Below are 17,792 nucleotides of genomic sequence, written 5' to 3'. Positions count from 1 at the left end.
AAACAGTGTGCCGTGATGCCATTCTGTCTTGATCACTAGCGTGATAGTCTTTGATTAATCTCGTTACGTTGTACAAATACGTGGGCGGGTTCGTGCCGGCGTTAGCACAGCTGCACGGCTGCGGTGACTGCCGGCCGGAGCGCTACCGTCATGCTTCGTGCCGGGCTGTAGGCTGGGACGGAGTTAAAGCCCCGTCAGTTGCTGGATGATTTCAAGAGCTATGGTAAGAAGCATGCAGGTAAGAAGTGAGGTAATGCTACCGCCAGTCCATTTTAAACCAGACTCGGGTCTTATGCCATGGAGAACCCTTCCGTATTGTAAGCGGGCCTTGGAGATGCCCGGACGGGGTACGGAAGGAGCTTTGCTGGAGGCTACGACATGTTGATCGGTTATCTTCAGAACATGCTGGTTTTGAGAAGGATTAGTGCATACTACACTTTGGCAGGCAGATTTTACGCGGACAAGATAAGAGTTCATATGAAGGAACTTGCCAGCCTTGGAAAGGCCCGTTCTGCTCTTTGTGCCCCTGTTTTTTTTGTTAAATTCCTGGTTGTTGCAGACAATATATAAGTAGAAGATGACTCGAAAATCAACCGGCGGCATATTGGCCGGGCTGTTAACAGACGTGACAGCGGCGGCGCCGCCTGCGACGCTGGCCTCTTGCCGAGCGCGGTGCCGGGCCGGCCATCGCGCTCGGCAACGGCCGGCGCCGTCAGAGGAGGTCCGCAGGCCAGTGACGATCCTGCGGCGACGGTCAACGCTGCCACCCCGCCGCCGGCGATCGGCACCGTCAGAGGAGGTCCGCAGGCCAGTGACGATACTGCGGCGACGGTCATCGCTGCCACCCCGCCGCCGGCGGCCGAACCCCGGTCCTGCCGTACCGGCGTGGCCTGGGCTGCAGCTGAGTCCGTGCTGGGATAACGAGTTAACCCGCTAAATGTGACCCGTGGGTTGATGTGACCCTCTCCCCTCAAAATAAGGAGAGGCACCTGCCCCCCCCCCCCCCCCCACAAAAGAGAATAGAAGTTTCCGCTTCAGCTCACTGCCGCAGAACTGTGTGGTCCAAAGCCACGCCATGCAGACAGTCCACTTTCACTACAGCATTGGCCGTCCACGCTCACGCCAGAGCTGGACATTAGGCAATGCTTTATCCGGGGCATCGGAAGCCTTTGCGGTTAGGATTTTCTCGATTCAATCTACCGGTCACTCGTGGGCCCTGGTCATACCCACCCGCTGCTCATTCTCAGTCAGTTCTTGCCACACGCTGCCCATCCGCCCTATCACGCTCCAAGGATTTGTGCTTAATTTTAGAACAGACGAAGAGGGCTTTACAGTCTGGATTCACTAGAATGTTTCTACGATTTCAGGTCATGTAAATCCATCTGGCTTTTGACAAAAGAAGCTGGGCGGCACTTCATGGCTGGTAGGTTTAATAATCTATCATGTAAGCCCATAGACTGGAAATAACAAGCAGGGATTCGAAGTCCAAAGCCCCGAGTTTGAGCACCGCCGTTCAAATACCTGTAAATAATTCGGAGGGGGCTCCAGGTGACAAGTTGTGTGTCTCTACTTTCTATGCTTGTGTGTGTTTGTTCAATGAAACACTCTGTGAAGTATGTTTCTGATACGTATTGTTGTTATACTTTTATATTGTATGTGTATGTCATATGTTTTATCACATGTATTGTTTCTTTATCTCGCATCACGTTGTTGCCGTTATGTTCAATGCAAAATTGCAATTGTGGCATCCTCTTCATAGTTTAAATTTCACATATGTCTCTGCCAGGCTCGTTGCCTTTTTGTGGGCTCTCTGGGGGTGCAGGACGTATAGGGGTGGAGGAAAGGGCAGAACCGGGACAGTGACCCTCATGAGGGAGGCAAAACTTCTGAAAATAAGGTATTCTTGGGGCTTATCGTTTCAACAATATCGTTTTCGATCCTCTCCCGATGAAAAATGTTGTTGTGCCTTTAACCCTGCTTATCAGTCTTCCGGTAGAAAGAAAATAGTTTTATTCATGTTCGCGCATTGTGGCGTTGATGATAATACGCAAGTTTCGTGACTTTTTTCCCACACTTAAACAAACAAGATCCCACCACAAAAAGATATATTTTTCAACGGAACCCAACCACAGAGTTAAAAAAGTGGTCGCACAATGTCATCATCAATTGACAATACCGTTATCAGCCCCAGCCTTCGTCAGTTCACAAGACATAAGCAAGCCATAGCCGTCGCCGGAAAGATTGCCAATGATTCACTACATTAGTGCTTGCTGCCTCCTCTCGTAATAATGCTCCCCGAATCACCCATCCCAACGAATTCGTTTCGCACCTGTCTACCAGGAACATTGCCTCGCTGGCAAGCACTGGCACGCCATGCTCTACCGTGCCATCGCCTTGCATACATCGCTAAGTCGTACAACGATGATCTGGCATGCAACTGCACTCATACGTGAGCTCATGAACCACCAGTCACCTCGGACTGACGCAAATCGTAATACGCATGCCATACATAGTCGATACATTGTACATGTATACACTCTTGCATCAAGGGCCTTCATATATAAACACAGATGTGCAGATCGCTGATGGCCTGGCCCGGTCACACCGAGCGACCGTGAACCGGCGATACACAGAGCTACTCGTCCGATGGATTTCGTTCGGTGACACGATCTGCAGGCACAGCCAACACCATGTACATGATAAAGTAAGCGGTCTGCAAATATCTGGGCGCAGCCATTCAAGCCACCCATCGTTTAAAGGCGTACCTCGGTCGGGAGTCTGTGCGCCCGTTTGGACAACAGTCACAGGTGAGGCGTCCAATTGGACCCAGGACAAGAAATCCCTCAGCGGAAACTTTTCAAAAAATGTTCCGCAATCAAAAATATGGAGGCAAACATCAGGTATGATGAAATATGCTCACTTGTAACAATTGGTATGCCTTTAAGTGGAAAAACTACTCCACTCAACAACATTTCACTATATAGTAAATGCCCTCCTGAATACGACATCGCTAATGGCGACGGGAAACGTTCTTATAACAGAGGGGCTGCCAAACTGGCCGCGCGAAGTTCCTATTGTAGCGGACGGGCTGACTCACTTGTAGTACTTCAGCTTCTCGAGAGGTGTCGTGCTATCGGTGCGTTATTGTCAGAACTCAAATATCGTCATATGAACGTGTGTCGGCCCTTTCTCGTGGTGTTCTCGTATTAATCCGATATTACATTTGGTTTACTTGCTTTCGCATGCTCTGTTCTGACACTCGTCTTAAGTTTTTCTATTCCCAGTATTATTTTCGTCATAACTAGTACCATTGTCCAACTTCCCGTATTATTTAGTACAAAACGTAACCCACAAAATTTCGCTCCATTTGTATTGTGATACATTGTCGATCACTGGTTGTTACATACATGCATTAGTCGTTCCTGATTGATAAAACTGCCTTGGTACAGCGCGATTGATTTTGGTCGCGCGTTCCACAAGGGAGTGCTTTATGTAGCTGCCATTTGGGGGTCTGTCGTTTGCACTAGTCCTAAAGCACGCACTTTTCACCTAACTTTTTCTGTTTTCCCCGTCATTTGATCTTGGGAAGCGCGGGAAAGTCGACACATATTCGATCTCGGCCTCCGACATTGCCGCAGCTTTGCCTGGTGACTCTCGCGCCCCAAACCTTCACTATTGGTACACACGCAAACGCACACGCACGCACACGCACACGCACACGCACACGCACACGCACACCACCACCACCACCACCACCACCACCACCACCACCACCACCACCACCGCCACCACCACCACCACCACCACCACCACCACCACCACCACCACCACCACCACCACCAGCTGATATGGTTTTCAGTAAAAGGCGACGAGATACATCAACATATTCTCTACGTCTTGAAGGCCACCACATTCCTTTTGTTTCATCACTCAAATTTCTTGGTATCGTTCTTGACTCGCGATTAGCAAAGAGCAAACAGGTCGAACATGTCCGCACCAAATGCATGAAACATTTGAAATTGTTTAGAGGCGTTACAAGATCGAGATACGGTGCTGATCGCCATTCATTATCACTATTATATAAATTTTTGGGTCTTCCTACCATTGAACATGGTTCCGTAGCGTATGCGGGTAATGGTAAAAATAATTCAAAATTCCTACCTGGCATTCAAAATATGTTTTTGCGGCCCGCACAAGGGGCACTGCGGACCTTTCCCATTTCCACACTCGAGGTAGATGCATACATTATGCCTCTCGCCCTCTGACGTATATACTTAACCTTGAGATACATCACAAAGATTCGACAAAATCCTAACCATCCACTATTTGCCTTCATATATACTCTGCCCCGAATTCGTCATACCTACATAGGACCGGCAAAACGTTGCTCTGACCTCACAACCGCGTTTCGCGGAACCGTATTCTGCTAAAGCTTAAATTGCGTTCTTCAGCAGGTCTCCATGCCACTAGACTTATTAGCGCCTTCCTGACAGTTGACACCACGGAAAGTTTTGTTGCTTTTTACAAATCTTAAAAGGTCTGTCACAACGGCTCATGCACAACGAAAGCTCAACCGCATGGTTGTGAAATATCCAAATTGTCACTTTATTTTTCCGGATGGGTCCAGAAAACCTTAAAACGTCACCAAAAAACCTCACCGGATGTGATATACAATGTCGTCTGCATTATTCACAAACAAAATGTAGACGGAACCTTTGCGATCCCTTACCTTGCGAAATTATTTGCTCTATTTCTTTCCTTGCAAGAAATAGAACATCATGGAAACACCAGAAATTGTGTGATCTGCTCCGATTCAAAGGCAGATTTACAGTCACGCATTGATCCCGACTTAACTCATCACCTCCTTGTCAATATAACATGTCTGCATCATTCTTTGGATACACAGGACATCAAAACCAATTGTTTGTGGATCCCAAGCCACAGAGGTAACGCAGAGAATAAGCGGGCTGACCCATTGACCAATGAAGCCTCGACAGCCCCTCATGTTACACCCATGCCTGTTGACCATACCGCTGGAAAGATATCCATTCATAACATAACATAACATCACGATTTTGGCATCAACAATGTACAGAGAACGCCGGAATTCAACCTCATGACATCAAAGCAGGCACGGCACCATGGACATCAGTAAACCACACAGGTCTTTTGAAGAATGCGTTGACCAGTCTCCGACTTGGACATACGAAGCTCAGTCACAGTTATATTTGCAACAGCCTCGTCCCTTCGGTTATCCGTACGGTCGTCCTCTTATAATCAAACACATTCTTCTTGGATATGGACAATACGAACGAGAACGAAATATTCTGCGAAACTATTGCCGTCAATATAACCCGGGCTATCTTTAAAACCCCATTAGGAGATAATAATCCACATTTGCTTGATCTCTTGTTCACTTTTCTAAAACGTACCAACATGCTTCAAATGTTATGAATACTAGAAAATAATTTTTAGTTTTTCAAGGCGTGGAGCGGTTTGAGCGGGTCGAAACGCCTTGAAACCAAAGTCAAAAGTCAAAGTCGCGAAACTTAATCCGACCCTTCTCATCCTCCACATTTCTTCACCCTGTGTTCTCGCGACACCCCGTTTATCCAAGGCGGGCTGCATGCGTCAACCGGCAGTGGGCCGAAAGCCCCGTGGGAAGGGGGACTCCGACTGGGTACCCAGTGCGCATGCGCGGGTTAAAGCCCGGTGGTTGGCCCCCCAGGCGCACGCGAGCCTGTCCCACCGTTGATCATTTTCCTTCATCTCATAGCCCTGAAAGGATCATTCCTGGTCGAAAGGGCTCTAATCCAAACAACCCAACCAATCGCGAAACTTACGCTGCATGCATAACATTATTCTAGGGCCAACTGACGTCCACTTGTGCCAGATATCGTGCTGCTGTACGCCAGGCACAAATTGCTCGGCAATTAGGGTTTGCTTCGATTGAACATCGCACCGCACCGCAGCAAATACGGCCAATGGGGTGGCAGTATTCGCGTGACGTTTTTATGGCGTTATGCACCCCTGAGTAACCTTGGAATAGTCCGCACGAAGAAGTCTGTACAAGTTCGCGGGTGTCTAGCTTAGAGAGAAAATGTTGACGTCTGTCCACAGACGTGCACGCACATGCTTCATGCGTATTTGAGGCTATAGAACATAGCGAAAAACGTGCAGGATGCAGAGACCAAGCTTTTATTCAGTTGGTGGGGGTGGGTGGGGGTGGGGGAGGGGGGGGGGGGCGTTCGGCGACTGTACGTAAAGTATGCCAACGATGGAAAATTCCTAGTAATGACGTAGATGTAGAAAATATTTAGTTGTCCGCAGAAACTTCGACTTGCCCGCAAATTTATTCTCGAAATGTCCAGAGCTTTCCTGGTCTCAGACCATCGACAACAGCATCATACGATGTATTTAAGGAGGAGTTGAACAGGCATTATATGTCCTGCGCCGGCGAGCGTTCATAGAAGATGGCCTCAAGGCAGGATAACGACATCCCCAGGAAAAAAGATAAGCTTCAGGAGCATCAGCAGCTGCAGCAATAGCAACAACAAAGACGGCAGGAACGACCAACGGTATCAGACCAGCAGCTGCCAATTGTAGAAGAATAATACCAACAGGAGCATTGAGAATTAATTTGAAGGCAAGCATCGAAACGCTGGCAGCTGCGTCTTCAGGGTCTACAGCGGCAGACGAAAACTCGACAAGACCAACTGCACAGCAGCAGCCGCCAGCACATGGCCAGCTACGGCTGACGCTCAGCAAGCTGCCCACGATGGCGGCGCAGTACCAGCAGGCGCAACGGGGGATAGACCACCAGATAGTCGGAACGCAGCAGCCGACGCGAGGAGGTGAACAGCAGCCGCGGCAATGCGATTTGCCGGAGCTTCAGCAGCCGCCGAGTGCTCGGCGGCTGCGGCTGGCTCAACCAGCTTAGGTGGTTACTTAGCAGCCAGCTTAGCTGTCCCACAAGAGCAGGGAAGTACCCAGCACCGTGGACGTATGTAACACGAGGCTCACCAGCACCAGGTTAACCGAGCAACCACGTTATATGACAGCCGCATTACACTAGGTATGGTGAATGAACGTGTTCTGACCTCTCTCTTGATTGCCCTGACCTTCCGGCGCGGCAGGCACCTTGAAACCGGGTGATCTCTTGAATCCCTGAAAAGAAAGGTACCATAGATTGACGGACCCCAAATATATGAGCATCCGCACTTGAGCAGAACGGCACAACCGCAGCTGAAAAAGCTGAAAGAGGATGCCAACATTTTAGTTCAACCCCCACGCAAGTGATGGGGCTTGTGCTTAACACAGCTGACTTTATCACTAAAACAGAGAACGAAGCATCAGCATGAAGCTCGAACCCTGGAAATATAATTTCCATACTTGAAACCTTTTCTTAATGGATACTTGACTGTTTGATGAAAGGTAAGGCGGATCAAAAAATGGCATTAGCGCTTTTGACGCATTCATCACGTGCGACAGCGCTTTAGGGTTTGCCAGAAAAAAAAAAACCATAAGCCTTAGGTCCACTTCGTCGAATTGTGTCTGCGGTAGATGGCCATCTAAATAAGCTAACCTGTCTCTGAGAGAAAACACAATGCTTTCTCAACCAGAAAACATCACATTATTACTAGTTTACCGCTAAAACAACAACTTGCACTTCTGCCAACAAAGGGGCCAACTTAAACTGGGATTTCCTAATGGCTTTTCTCCCAGCGGTAATATTTAGGGGAGTGGAAGATAATCTCATTCTTTCGTATCCCCAGGAACCACCCGATCTGTTCTTAAGGACGTACGTAGATAATGTGATACAAAGTTGAAGTCAGGGTGGCGGGAGTCTCACGATGTGTCTGAAAAACTTAAACTACCCCCATCCTGCGATTCGATTGACGATGAAAGAAATCTACCACCGCTGGCACTACCCCGCTGCTGGACACCAAAACGGCAGCTGAAGGAAAGGGGCTGCTCTGCACGGGGCTCCCTCCCAAACCGACCGCTGTGTTACATTCGTGGTGCGCACAGCTCAGCGGTCCAGTATGGACTCCCTGCGTTAGTGCTCTCTGCCGCCGGTCACAGCTCAGGCATAGGCGACCTATCGGAAGTCGTCGCGACCTGTGACGTCACCGGTGACGTCATCGGTCATTAATCGCAATGCGCCTCCACCACAGTACCATGCAACGCAACAACGCACGTATCAACGGGAGCGAAACCGAACACGCCATTTACCTCTTATCCGTGTCTCCGCGAACCCGTCAGCGCCATAATTCACCGAACAGCACGCCTGCTCTTGGCTCAACCGCCTCGACTCCGGCTCCGGCACGGGAGCGGCGGCGAGGAGGCCGCAGGCACCGCTGCGGGCGCCGGCTCGTGGCCAGGCACGCCATCCCAGAACGACACGTGACGCGCCGTCGCCCGCGGTGCGCCCACCGGATCCTTCTTCCTGATGTGGTCTACACGCCACCGCACCACTCGCCCATCGAGCGGTTAAACTGTCCCTTTGGCACCCATCGCTTCCAGTATTACCAGGTGGCCAATCTGTCCATCTAAGCCTCGTAGCCCATTCAATGACATGACCCACATTGCGTCACCCGCTTCTGCAAACCTCGATTGAGCCCCTTGATACGTGCACCGCCTCTAGGCCGCTGCCGTTTTTCTGTGGCGAGGGCCATGTCCGGTCTGGTAAGTCCACACGGCTGCACAGCTGCCAACCGATAAAAGGCCGGGTCGATGATTGTTTAGAAGTGGTGAGAGATTGTTTCCGATACTGGTACGGGAATGGGGCCGCCTTTGTGGCTACTGAGCCCTGCGAAGAGCGATATTTCTGATAAAACGTTTGCACATAGCGTTCAGCTAAGCTATTGCTCTTCCGGAAAACGGGGGTGGGGGGGTACCTGATGCGCCCAGTGCCGTGAAAAGTCTGAACTCGTGGAACGCAGGACTGGTAAGGTATTCCACACGGTCGGAGCACAACAGGAGCGGCAGACCTCATGCGTCACAGGACTTCGTGACCTTTTCCAGCGTGGTGGCTGTGACAGAGGTCACGGCAGGATACAACTTGGCCCGTCTTGAGCAAGCATCAGCCATAATCGGCAACATGTAGCCCCCCGTGGAACCACCACGTGCTCGCAGTCATGCAGACACACTGGCGTTTCACCACAGATGCATAGGGACAAAGGGAGTCGGATTCCTCATTTGATCACACCTCTGGCTCTGACTCATCAGGTGTAGGATGTCATCATCCATTCGCGGCCACCACACGCACGGCTGAGCAAACACGTCGGCGCGACCCTCCTTCCCCCCCCCCCCCCCCCCGCCTCTGCTGGCCAGCATGCAACAACCGAGATCCGGCAGATTCTCCCGAGACCCTGAGACAGTGTAACGCCGCTTCCACGACCCTGGGGCGGTGTAACGCCGCTCCCGCGACCCTGAGGCGATGTATCTCCGCTCCCGCGACCCTGGGGCGGTGTAACGCCGCTTGCGCGACCCTGAGGCGGTGTACCGCCGCTAGTGTTCCGTAGGAGGCGGCCGTCCCGACACCTCGGCTCCGCTGTGTGCTGTTGATGTGGCCGGTGTTCCGGCGCTGTGTGCTGTTGATGTGGCCGGTGTTCCGGCGCTGTGTGCTGTTGATGTGGCCGGTGTTCCGGCGGTGTGTGCTGTTGATGTGGCCGGTGTTCCGGCGGTGGGTCATCATCGGCGGGCAAACGGCAGATCAGCTCACGCGGCAGTGCTGTCGCTAGGAAGGAGTCACGAGCCGCCATTCACTGTCAGCGATACTCTCACACGTGATGAGTCGAGGAACTGCAGCAGATCAACCATCGTCGCAGGCGTGGGAGACTCCTCAGCGGTAAGCGATGGCGGCAACCGACTCGGGCCATCACAGTGTTCCTGCCCGGTGCCCGGCTCGTATTCGGACTGATGCAGGTGCTGAGGAGCGGTGCGCTCCTCAGCACCTGCATCAGTGCACCTGAGATGGCTCTGAGGAATCATCCTCAGGAGTGCCGTGCGCTTGCCGAGCAGACCCAGCAAGTCTCATAATCTATGCAAATCATACACGATTGCCCGCCGAGCAGTAATCAAATCTATTGACACTACCAATGGAGGCAGAGCTTCCTTGTCCGTCGGACTGAGTCTCCAGACATTTTAGGACGGGGACCGTAAATAAGAGGCCACTCAATGTTACGTTACCAAGCATCACAATTTCGTGAACGTGATAATTTATGGTGGCTATCATAGTGTTCTGTAACCGCGCAGCGGACAATCGAGCACTATGTACGCGTTTTGTTTCGGGCCAACGGCTTCTCATCACGTTGCCTGGGCGATGCAGCGCGCCAAAGAGCACAGCAGCCCCTAGCAAACAAGTCGAACACACAACAGTACAGCAGTACCACGGTAACACAGCAGGCAGTACAATAGTGTCACGGCAACACAGCAGGCGGCACAACAGTACCATGGCAACACAGCAGGCAGTACAACGGTACCACGGCAACAAAGCAGGCATATATCAGCCGAAATGTGCTCGAAACGTATGTAAGGTTTATGGAGGACCTCCCATGGTACCAGACTGCGGCTCATTACTGTGGTTTTGATGTTTGATTTCGATTATGGACATTAGGCAGTACATAATATGATGAGTGGTTTGGCGCATAAGCGGAAGGCTTAAATCTGAGCACCTCTCCTAACAATAGCAAGCTATGGCCATCGTCGCCAGGGAACACACGACCCACCGCCCACTCGTCCGATCTGTATGCCGACGCGGCCAGGCGCCGCCGCCGCCTCGGTTTACACATTGGCCGTCTCCGGCCGGCGCCGAACGCCCGGCCGGGCAACGCCACCTAGTGGTCCGTCTGTTGTCCGCGCCCGCTGGAAGTTTTTAGGCGAATCGTTTGGTCTGAAAAAGAAATGCTTGGAAAATTTTTGCTATCTGCTGCCCAGTGCAATCTTTTAGACAGTTATCTCTGAGATAGATACTTGGTTGCTCGTCGTAAGTGAGCTCAGAAAAGTTTGAAATGATACGATCTGTTTTACGTAGCTTCAAAATTCTGATTTCATGATAGCGGGGACAGTTCAATGCAAAGTGTTAAGGGTCTTCATATGGTTAGCCACACAAGCAAGAGAGACTGGGTGTAGTTGGATTTTGGAATTCGAACATGTGAGCATTAAGGTCTGGCTTTCCCAATCTCAGCCTAGTATTTAGGATGTTACCATGCCTGGATCCAAAGCCACGATACACCGGAGGCGCGGCCACATTGCAGCGCTGGTATATTTTCCGTTTGAGGGAACGAGCAGACTGCAGGAAAGACACCTCAACTGGGAGTTGGCTCCACCTTCTCGCACTTGATGGAATGTAAAATTGTTGGTATGCTGAGGATCTGTTCGGTGGTAATGTGAGGTTCATTGCATTGCGCAGTAGGCGTCCTGTTGCAATTGCTCGTGTGTCAGGTAAAAGTACACTCACGTTTGTTGGCAGTTGATGTTGGTAGCGGATGAGGATGTGGAACTGCGCAGTTTGTCTATGTTTCTTCATGATCTGAGAGCGTTTCATCCCAAATCGTCCAACGGTGCGCGAGTGTGTGTTCCGTAGACTGCACCGGTGATAAGTATTGCTGCTCTGTACTGCAATCTGTCAAGGCTAAGGGACTTGTATCTTCTAGCGCAGGGACATCCACCTGGGCACTCCACGCCCTGCTGGCCAACTGGCAGTCCCCAGCTAGGATGGATCATCAGCTTCCACAGCCCAGCGATAAACCCTCGGTTTCATTATTGACGTCATACTTGCTGCTCAGAAGGTGTTTGAAACCCGAGACCCAGCGGACGCCGGAAGAGCGTCTTCCTGGTGCGCATGTACCCACCGGCTGCCGATCGGTCCATCTTTGCATCCACAGCAATAAAGGAAAGTCTGTTGGCAAAATGTTATGCTCCAGATGGTGTGCTACCCATGATGCACGATAGGTGATCTTGTTGGCACTCAAACCAGGCATGATGCCCGCGATTTTAGCTCGCATTCACGAAAACAGGGAGCTGCAAGCTTCTGGTGCACGGTGAGCTAATTCCTACGACACGTAAATCCATAGCGCGGTCATACCAGCCTCGGTCACCGTCCTGACAGCCTTGCGGAACAGCACCGACCGTGGTGAGAGGCATACGCCCGTAAGGGCTACTAGACTCCTCCACAGTGCTCTCGAAGGCGTCGTTGGCCTCCCCAATCAGCCTTCCGCATCAGCGGACTGGGGCAAGAAACCGGACTGATGTAAGGCTTAAACGACCGGGCTTGCAGTGTGTGTGTGTGTGGGGGGGGGGGGGGGGGGGCAGGCAACTGCAGGCGCTCCTGTAGATAACCGAACAATGCTACCAGGCTGTTGCACCTAAAGAAAACGGTGTGATGCTCCGGCGTTTTGGAGCAGCACGGGTAAAGAAATAATGTAATTTGCGCGCATTTAATCTACCATCAGCTATGCATCACTAGGTAAGCCAGGAGCACTTGGCCTGCACATTTCAGGTCGTCTAGTACTGTTTATAATACTGTTACGCATCACTGTGTTTACTTCTGGCTTGTTATTAAAACCCCATTTGGTGCATTTGATATTAAAATTGCAGGTTCACCTGAAACGGCGGGCTGAAATCCCGGATGGCCAGGGCCCTGGAGTGCTGACATGACCAGTCACTGGCGCTTCACAAACAGGTGTGGAATGACTTACACCGCGTTCTTTTTTGCAAAGGTTATCAGTCCAAATCACTTATGACCTATCTTAGAATCAAGTAAACCTTAGGACAGTGGTCTTGCCGATGATTTGGGGTAGCGGCTTCATGAGGTATCGGTCTCCTCGCTTGGTGTAAAAGCAAACATGTGCTTTAATTAGGCTTGATTGACGACTTATTGCCGCAATATTTGGGCTTTTCTCAAGGCCCCCAAAATCTGATCTCCGGTCCGTACTCGCGGCTGTGTACGGTTTTGCTGAGTGCAGGACGGGTATCGAGGGGTCTGGAGGGGGGGGGGGGGGGGGGCTTGGCTGTTCGTATTACGATGAAGGTTTGATCAGCTTTGCTCAATCTCCTCAAGGTAATTTGAATGTGCTATCTGACCGCATTCATGCAATGAGGAGGGATGCCTTAGCTTAGAACAATTGTATGCGCTGCCGTTCCGTGTAGAAAAGCACAGCACAATTGTGCACGTGCTTATCTGTAAGAACAAGGGAGAGGGGCGGGCTTTATACTCTCCTATTCTTATTATGGTTTTTTGTTTGCTCGGGATTATAGCTCTCCTATTCCTCATGAACGCTTAAAATGGGCTACGGGGAAAAACAAAGAAATGACTGAGGATTCCATGCTGATGTGATCTGATCTCATGCCCATTTATCCATTAAACTTGATTACTTTGGACAGATGCAGCTAAATTTCCAAAATTGCTATTGCTCATAAAACTAACGCCTTGGTGTCGTGCCAATGCTCAACAACTCAAACAAACCAAGCCACAGTTCGTCATCTTCAGCTCACCACAGACCGGGGCGCAGCCTTTGCTCTGTTTGGAGTGGCCGTGCCCCCCCCCCCCCCTCCAGTTTGAGTTCGGGCCTCCATTGTTGGGCTGCCCCTGCCCATGTTTGGTCCCCCAAATATTTGGCACAGCTACCGTTATATTTTGCTTGCCCTTCACAGTTTGGAATCTGGCTCCCGATGCCCTGTCAGTTCTTTGAAGCAAAGATAATTCAAGATTTTGTAGCGACTCACAATTTGGCGTTGAAGAAAGACACTTATGTTACACAATATCCAATAACTTACGCAAAGCGAGTCCTGCAAAAGTTGCGTTTTGGAAGTCCCCAGCATCACAGTGAATGGTTATGCGTCGTTAGAGCTGTACGACGCCTCTTCTGGGACCACATGGCGACGCCTGTCTCTCGCCCTGGCAGAAAGGGCGGACACCGCGGGGAATCAAACCCCACAGAGAATGGTTAAACGCAACAACAATAACCTGTTCACATTTTATAACTTGTAGTGTCATTCGGGCAGCATGTCATGACGCCAAAATTGAAATGTTGGTGGTGTCAGCAGAAAGCGACGAAACTCGCGATATTCTGTCTTGAAGTAGAACATGCCGCCAGCTCCCTGGAATATAAGTAACGTCTTTTGTGTTGTTAACTTGGAAATATTCAAATATTGTGCTGCATGTTTTGAGCGTCTTGAAGGATGGCGAGAAATTCTTACATTTTAATTGAGAAACGTGACACGAGGGATGCATAAGCAAAATGAGCTCCAGGTATTGAAAACAAGAATATTGCGCAGACTACATCCCGGCACGTAAAATCGGCTTGCATTCGAAACATATTGCAGTTGTAGTATCGCATAGTAGAAGCTTGTAAAAGACGCATATCTTGTCATACGTAGTTTACACAACGCACAATGTGTAACGCCTACGTATTTCGTCCACAGTTGCCTAAGTATTTTCATATCGTTCTAGCATGTACAGCACCACGGACTCATGACCCAACGGCGTGATTTCGGTTGCGGTTGCGTGATGCTGCAACTGCTAATTGCATTCTGGGAATCTACCTCGAAATTGCGCCGCTAATTGTCCTGGTCAGGAGCTGAAGGGCCGTCTCGTCCCAGCTCGGGGTAACTAGCAACTGTTATTCTGGCGATACGGGGACTGGGCGCCCAGGTCGATCAAGAGGCCCTCAGAGGGACATCTCATGCTCCGGTCACATCCCTGATGCGGCATGCCCTGGGACCTGGGCACCTGACACAACCAATTCGGCTTATCGACTCCTGCCCCTGGGTAAAACGGTGCGGAAGGCTGCTCGCTCGGTCCTGCGACCTCATACTGCTAGAGGTCACCGTCTCATTGTAGGTGCAAACCGTGCATCATGCTTCCTCATGTCTCCTGTCATTCCAAGGGGGGTCATAGCCAAGGCAAGAGGCCTTTTCACGTCCCATGTCCCTCACCCGTCCCTGTTCAGCAAATATGCCCGAGGCCGTCCTTGGGCTTATTGCCGACACGGGGCCCCTTGTTAGGCATTGTGATTCTCTGATCCGCACCGGGGCTAGACCAAAGCACGATCCTTTGAATTAAAATTTGCAGGCCTGGTCCTTCACTGACTTGGGAAAGAGGCCCCAGGGCCAGGGCCGGCGCGAGACGGAGTGTTCGATATTGCCTGCTGACTGAGGTCCCTTCATCTCCCGGTCCGCCCTTCGGCCGCTTCGATCGGACCCTTAAATGTCGTTCCCTCGGGTCCAAAGGGCTCTTCAGGACCGCAGGACCTAAAGACCTAAGGTAGGTCACGTGTCCCTGTCCCACCGACAGTGGCGGCCTCGGTTCCTCGAAAAAGAAATGGGGCAACCATCGTGCCCTCTGAAGTTTGACGCCACTTTAAATAAAAGGGCTCGGACACCTTCGCGGTGGCTCCCTAGCAGTGGATGCCTCTTCAAAATACAGGTCGTCATGCCCGAAATGAAAACATCGGACTTGTTTTTCGACGAGAGGTCCGACTTACGATTTAGCCAGAATGGAAGACACAAAAGTTGTGTAGCCCCCGATTTTGGTGCCCTTTGAAAACAAAGATGCTTGTGTCCTTGAAATGACTTGTTTGGATTTGGTACCTGCTAAGAATAAAGGTTATGCTGCCCCGAAGTAAAAGTGTTGATGGCTCATCGCGCAAATGGGCCGGTCTCGGATTTCCACCCTGGAGAGGTACAGGCGTTGTGCTGCCCCTGAACTTTACTGACTCTTGAAAATAAACGTTTTGGAATCCAGTGTAGTGCCCGCTGTAATTGGGTGCGGGCTCAGATAATGTTCATGATACTCCGCAATAAAGGTTGTGTAGCGCCCATTTGCGATAGGGTTCAGTCCAGAATTTGGCCAGCATGGAAAGTAAAGAAATCGTGGTACTGCTTAAAGTGAAGATTTCGGGACGCGCTCAGTGACCCGCTTACACTTGTTGCCTATAGAATATGAAGGTTTTGGTAGTGCGGAATGAAGGTTCCGGTGTTCCTTCGCCGAATAAGCCGATCCATGATTTTGTCATTGGAACTACAAACGTAATGCTATTTCCCCCAAAATTGGTTTTCTTCTAAGCATATGTGTTTTGAGACTCTTTTAGGTGCCGCTGGAATTGGGCGTCTCTGGAAAATAAAGTTTATGACCCCAAAGTAGAAATGTTAGTGTCATTTTGCCAAACGTCAAAAGAACGGACCGTTCAAGAATTTCGTCATGGTGAGACGCACGAAACCTCTCTTGAAAATAAAGGTCACGGTACCTCGAAATCGAGGTTTTGGTGCCCCTTGCCTGAGGAACTGTTCCAGGATTTTGTTCGGGGTGGGAGGCACAACATTACTGTGAGTCAGTCAGGGGTCAGGGGCCGCCTTCGACCTGTCGTTAGCACGTTTGTCAGCACCGATCACGGCCCAGTACCCGCCCTACGCAACGTCACCGCACCACGAAATTACGTGATCTGTGACGTTACGCGCCGGCTGACAATGATGCCAGGATTTTTTTGTCAGCACGTCAGCATGGGAGGAAAGCGCTGCCAGATTAAAAAAGCACTCTGGCCCGTTCGATCTGCCGTCAGCACGATTGCCAGCTGGAATGTATGACGTCGTGCATGCTGACGAAGCATGTTTGGGCTGACGGGAGAGTTTTTTAACTTCACTTTCCATATTTCCTTTACCTTTTAACTACTTCAGACCACGTACTAACTCTGGCTTACCGTGGACCATGACACAATACCTATATAGGGGTGTTTGGAAGTGCGGTTCGTGCTCCAGTGTTCCCATTGTCTATCCCATCCGTATGTGAGTGGTTCTTCCTATTTCCAACTCATTTCAATTTCGCCCCTTTCATTTCAGGTGTTTACCTATAACGCTACTGTATCACCGAGCAACGCAACCACACACCACGCCAGTCATTGTCCCTCACCTCTCCATGGCTGCTCTTAGCTTTTCATTTCCCTCCTTATCTCTCTTACGTCGCATTTTCACCAAAATTAGACAAGTGCCCCCACCTCACCTCACGTACTGTAGGGCGAATACTGGGCTGTGATTGACACTGTATCGTGGTAATGGCTGGCAAGCGCTCTTTGTTTAATCCCCTGAATGTTGGTTTCCTGTAACAACTGTGGCTTGCTGTTAAAAAACCAGAAAAATCGATTAGGATCATCTGCAGGCAATCTTGAATTCACTTCTGCTCTTGTTTCGATAAAGGCATGTTTCCGAAACACCAACCCAACTATATCTTTATTCTCCTGGCTTTTCTCCGAGGATTAAAGGTAACACTACTGTCCTATCTGTGTGAATATCGTTCCTCGCTAATGCACTGAACAACTTACGTAAAAAGCGGGAGGAGTTTATTTGGTAGCTCTTACGTTGGCGAGTGCGTTTGATATGGTAGGGCCACTTACACAAGTAGCGCTGAAGTGATCGTAAGACATCGGGATCAGGAGTGAAACGCCACGGGTCTCGCACATGGGCTTTGCCGGTACCAGTGGGAGTTCAATGAAAGGATGGCCTTTATGCAAGCACAAGTAGCAGTGAACGATTGATAGACCTTTTGCACACAAAAATGAGTGAAAAACTTTTAAAATGAAAAGAAAAGACAAGAGAAGAAGTTGAAATGAGATGAGAATGGGAAGAAACAATCCACTTACGGATTAGTAGTCAGTAGTTAGAAGTAGTTAAAAAGCAAAGTAAAAAGTAAAGTAAATTTAACAACTTTCCGGTCAGCCCACACATCGAACACTCCGTCAGCACGGAAGACGTCACACATTCCAGCTGACAAACGTACCGACGACAGATCGAAC

The sequence above is a fragment of the Pollicipes pollicipes genome, unplaced genomic scaffold, assembly GCF_011947565.3.
Source record: "Pollicipes pollicipes isolate AB1234 unplaced genomic scaffold, Ppol_2.1 Scaffold_4002;HRSCAF=4701_pilon_pilon_pilon, whole genome shotgun sequence".
Classification (NCBI taxonomy): Eukaryota; Metazoa; Arthropoda; class Thecostraca; order Pollicipedomorpha; family Pollicipedidae; genus Pollicipes; species Pollicipes pollicipes.
This window is presented reverse-complemented; position numbering follows the sequence as displayed.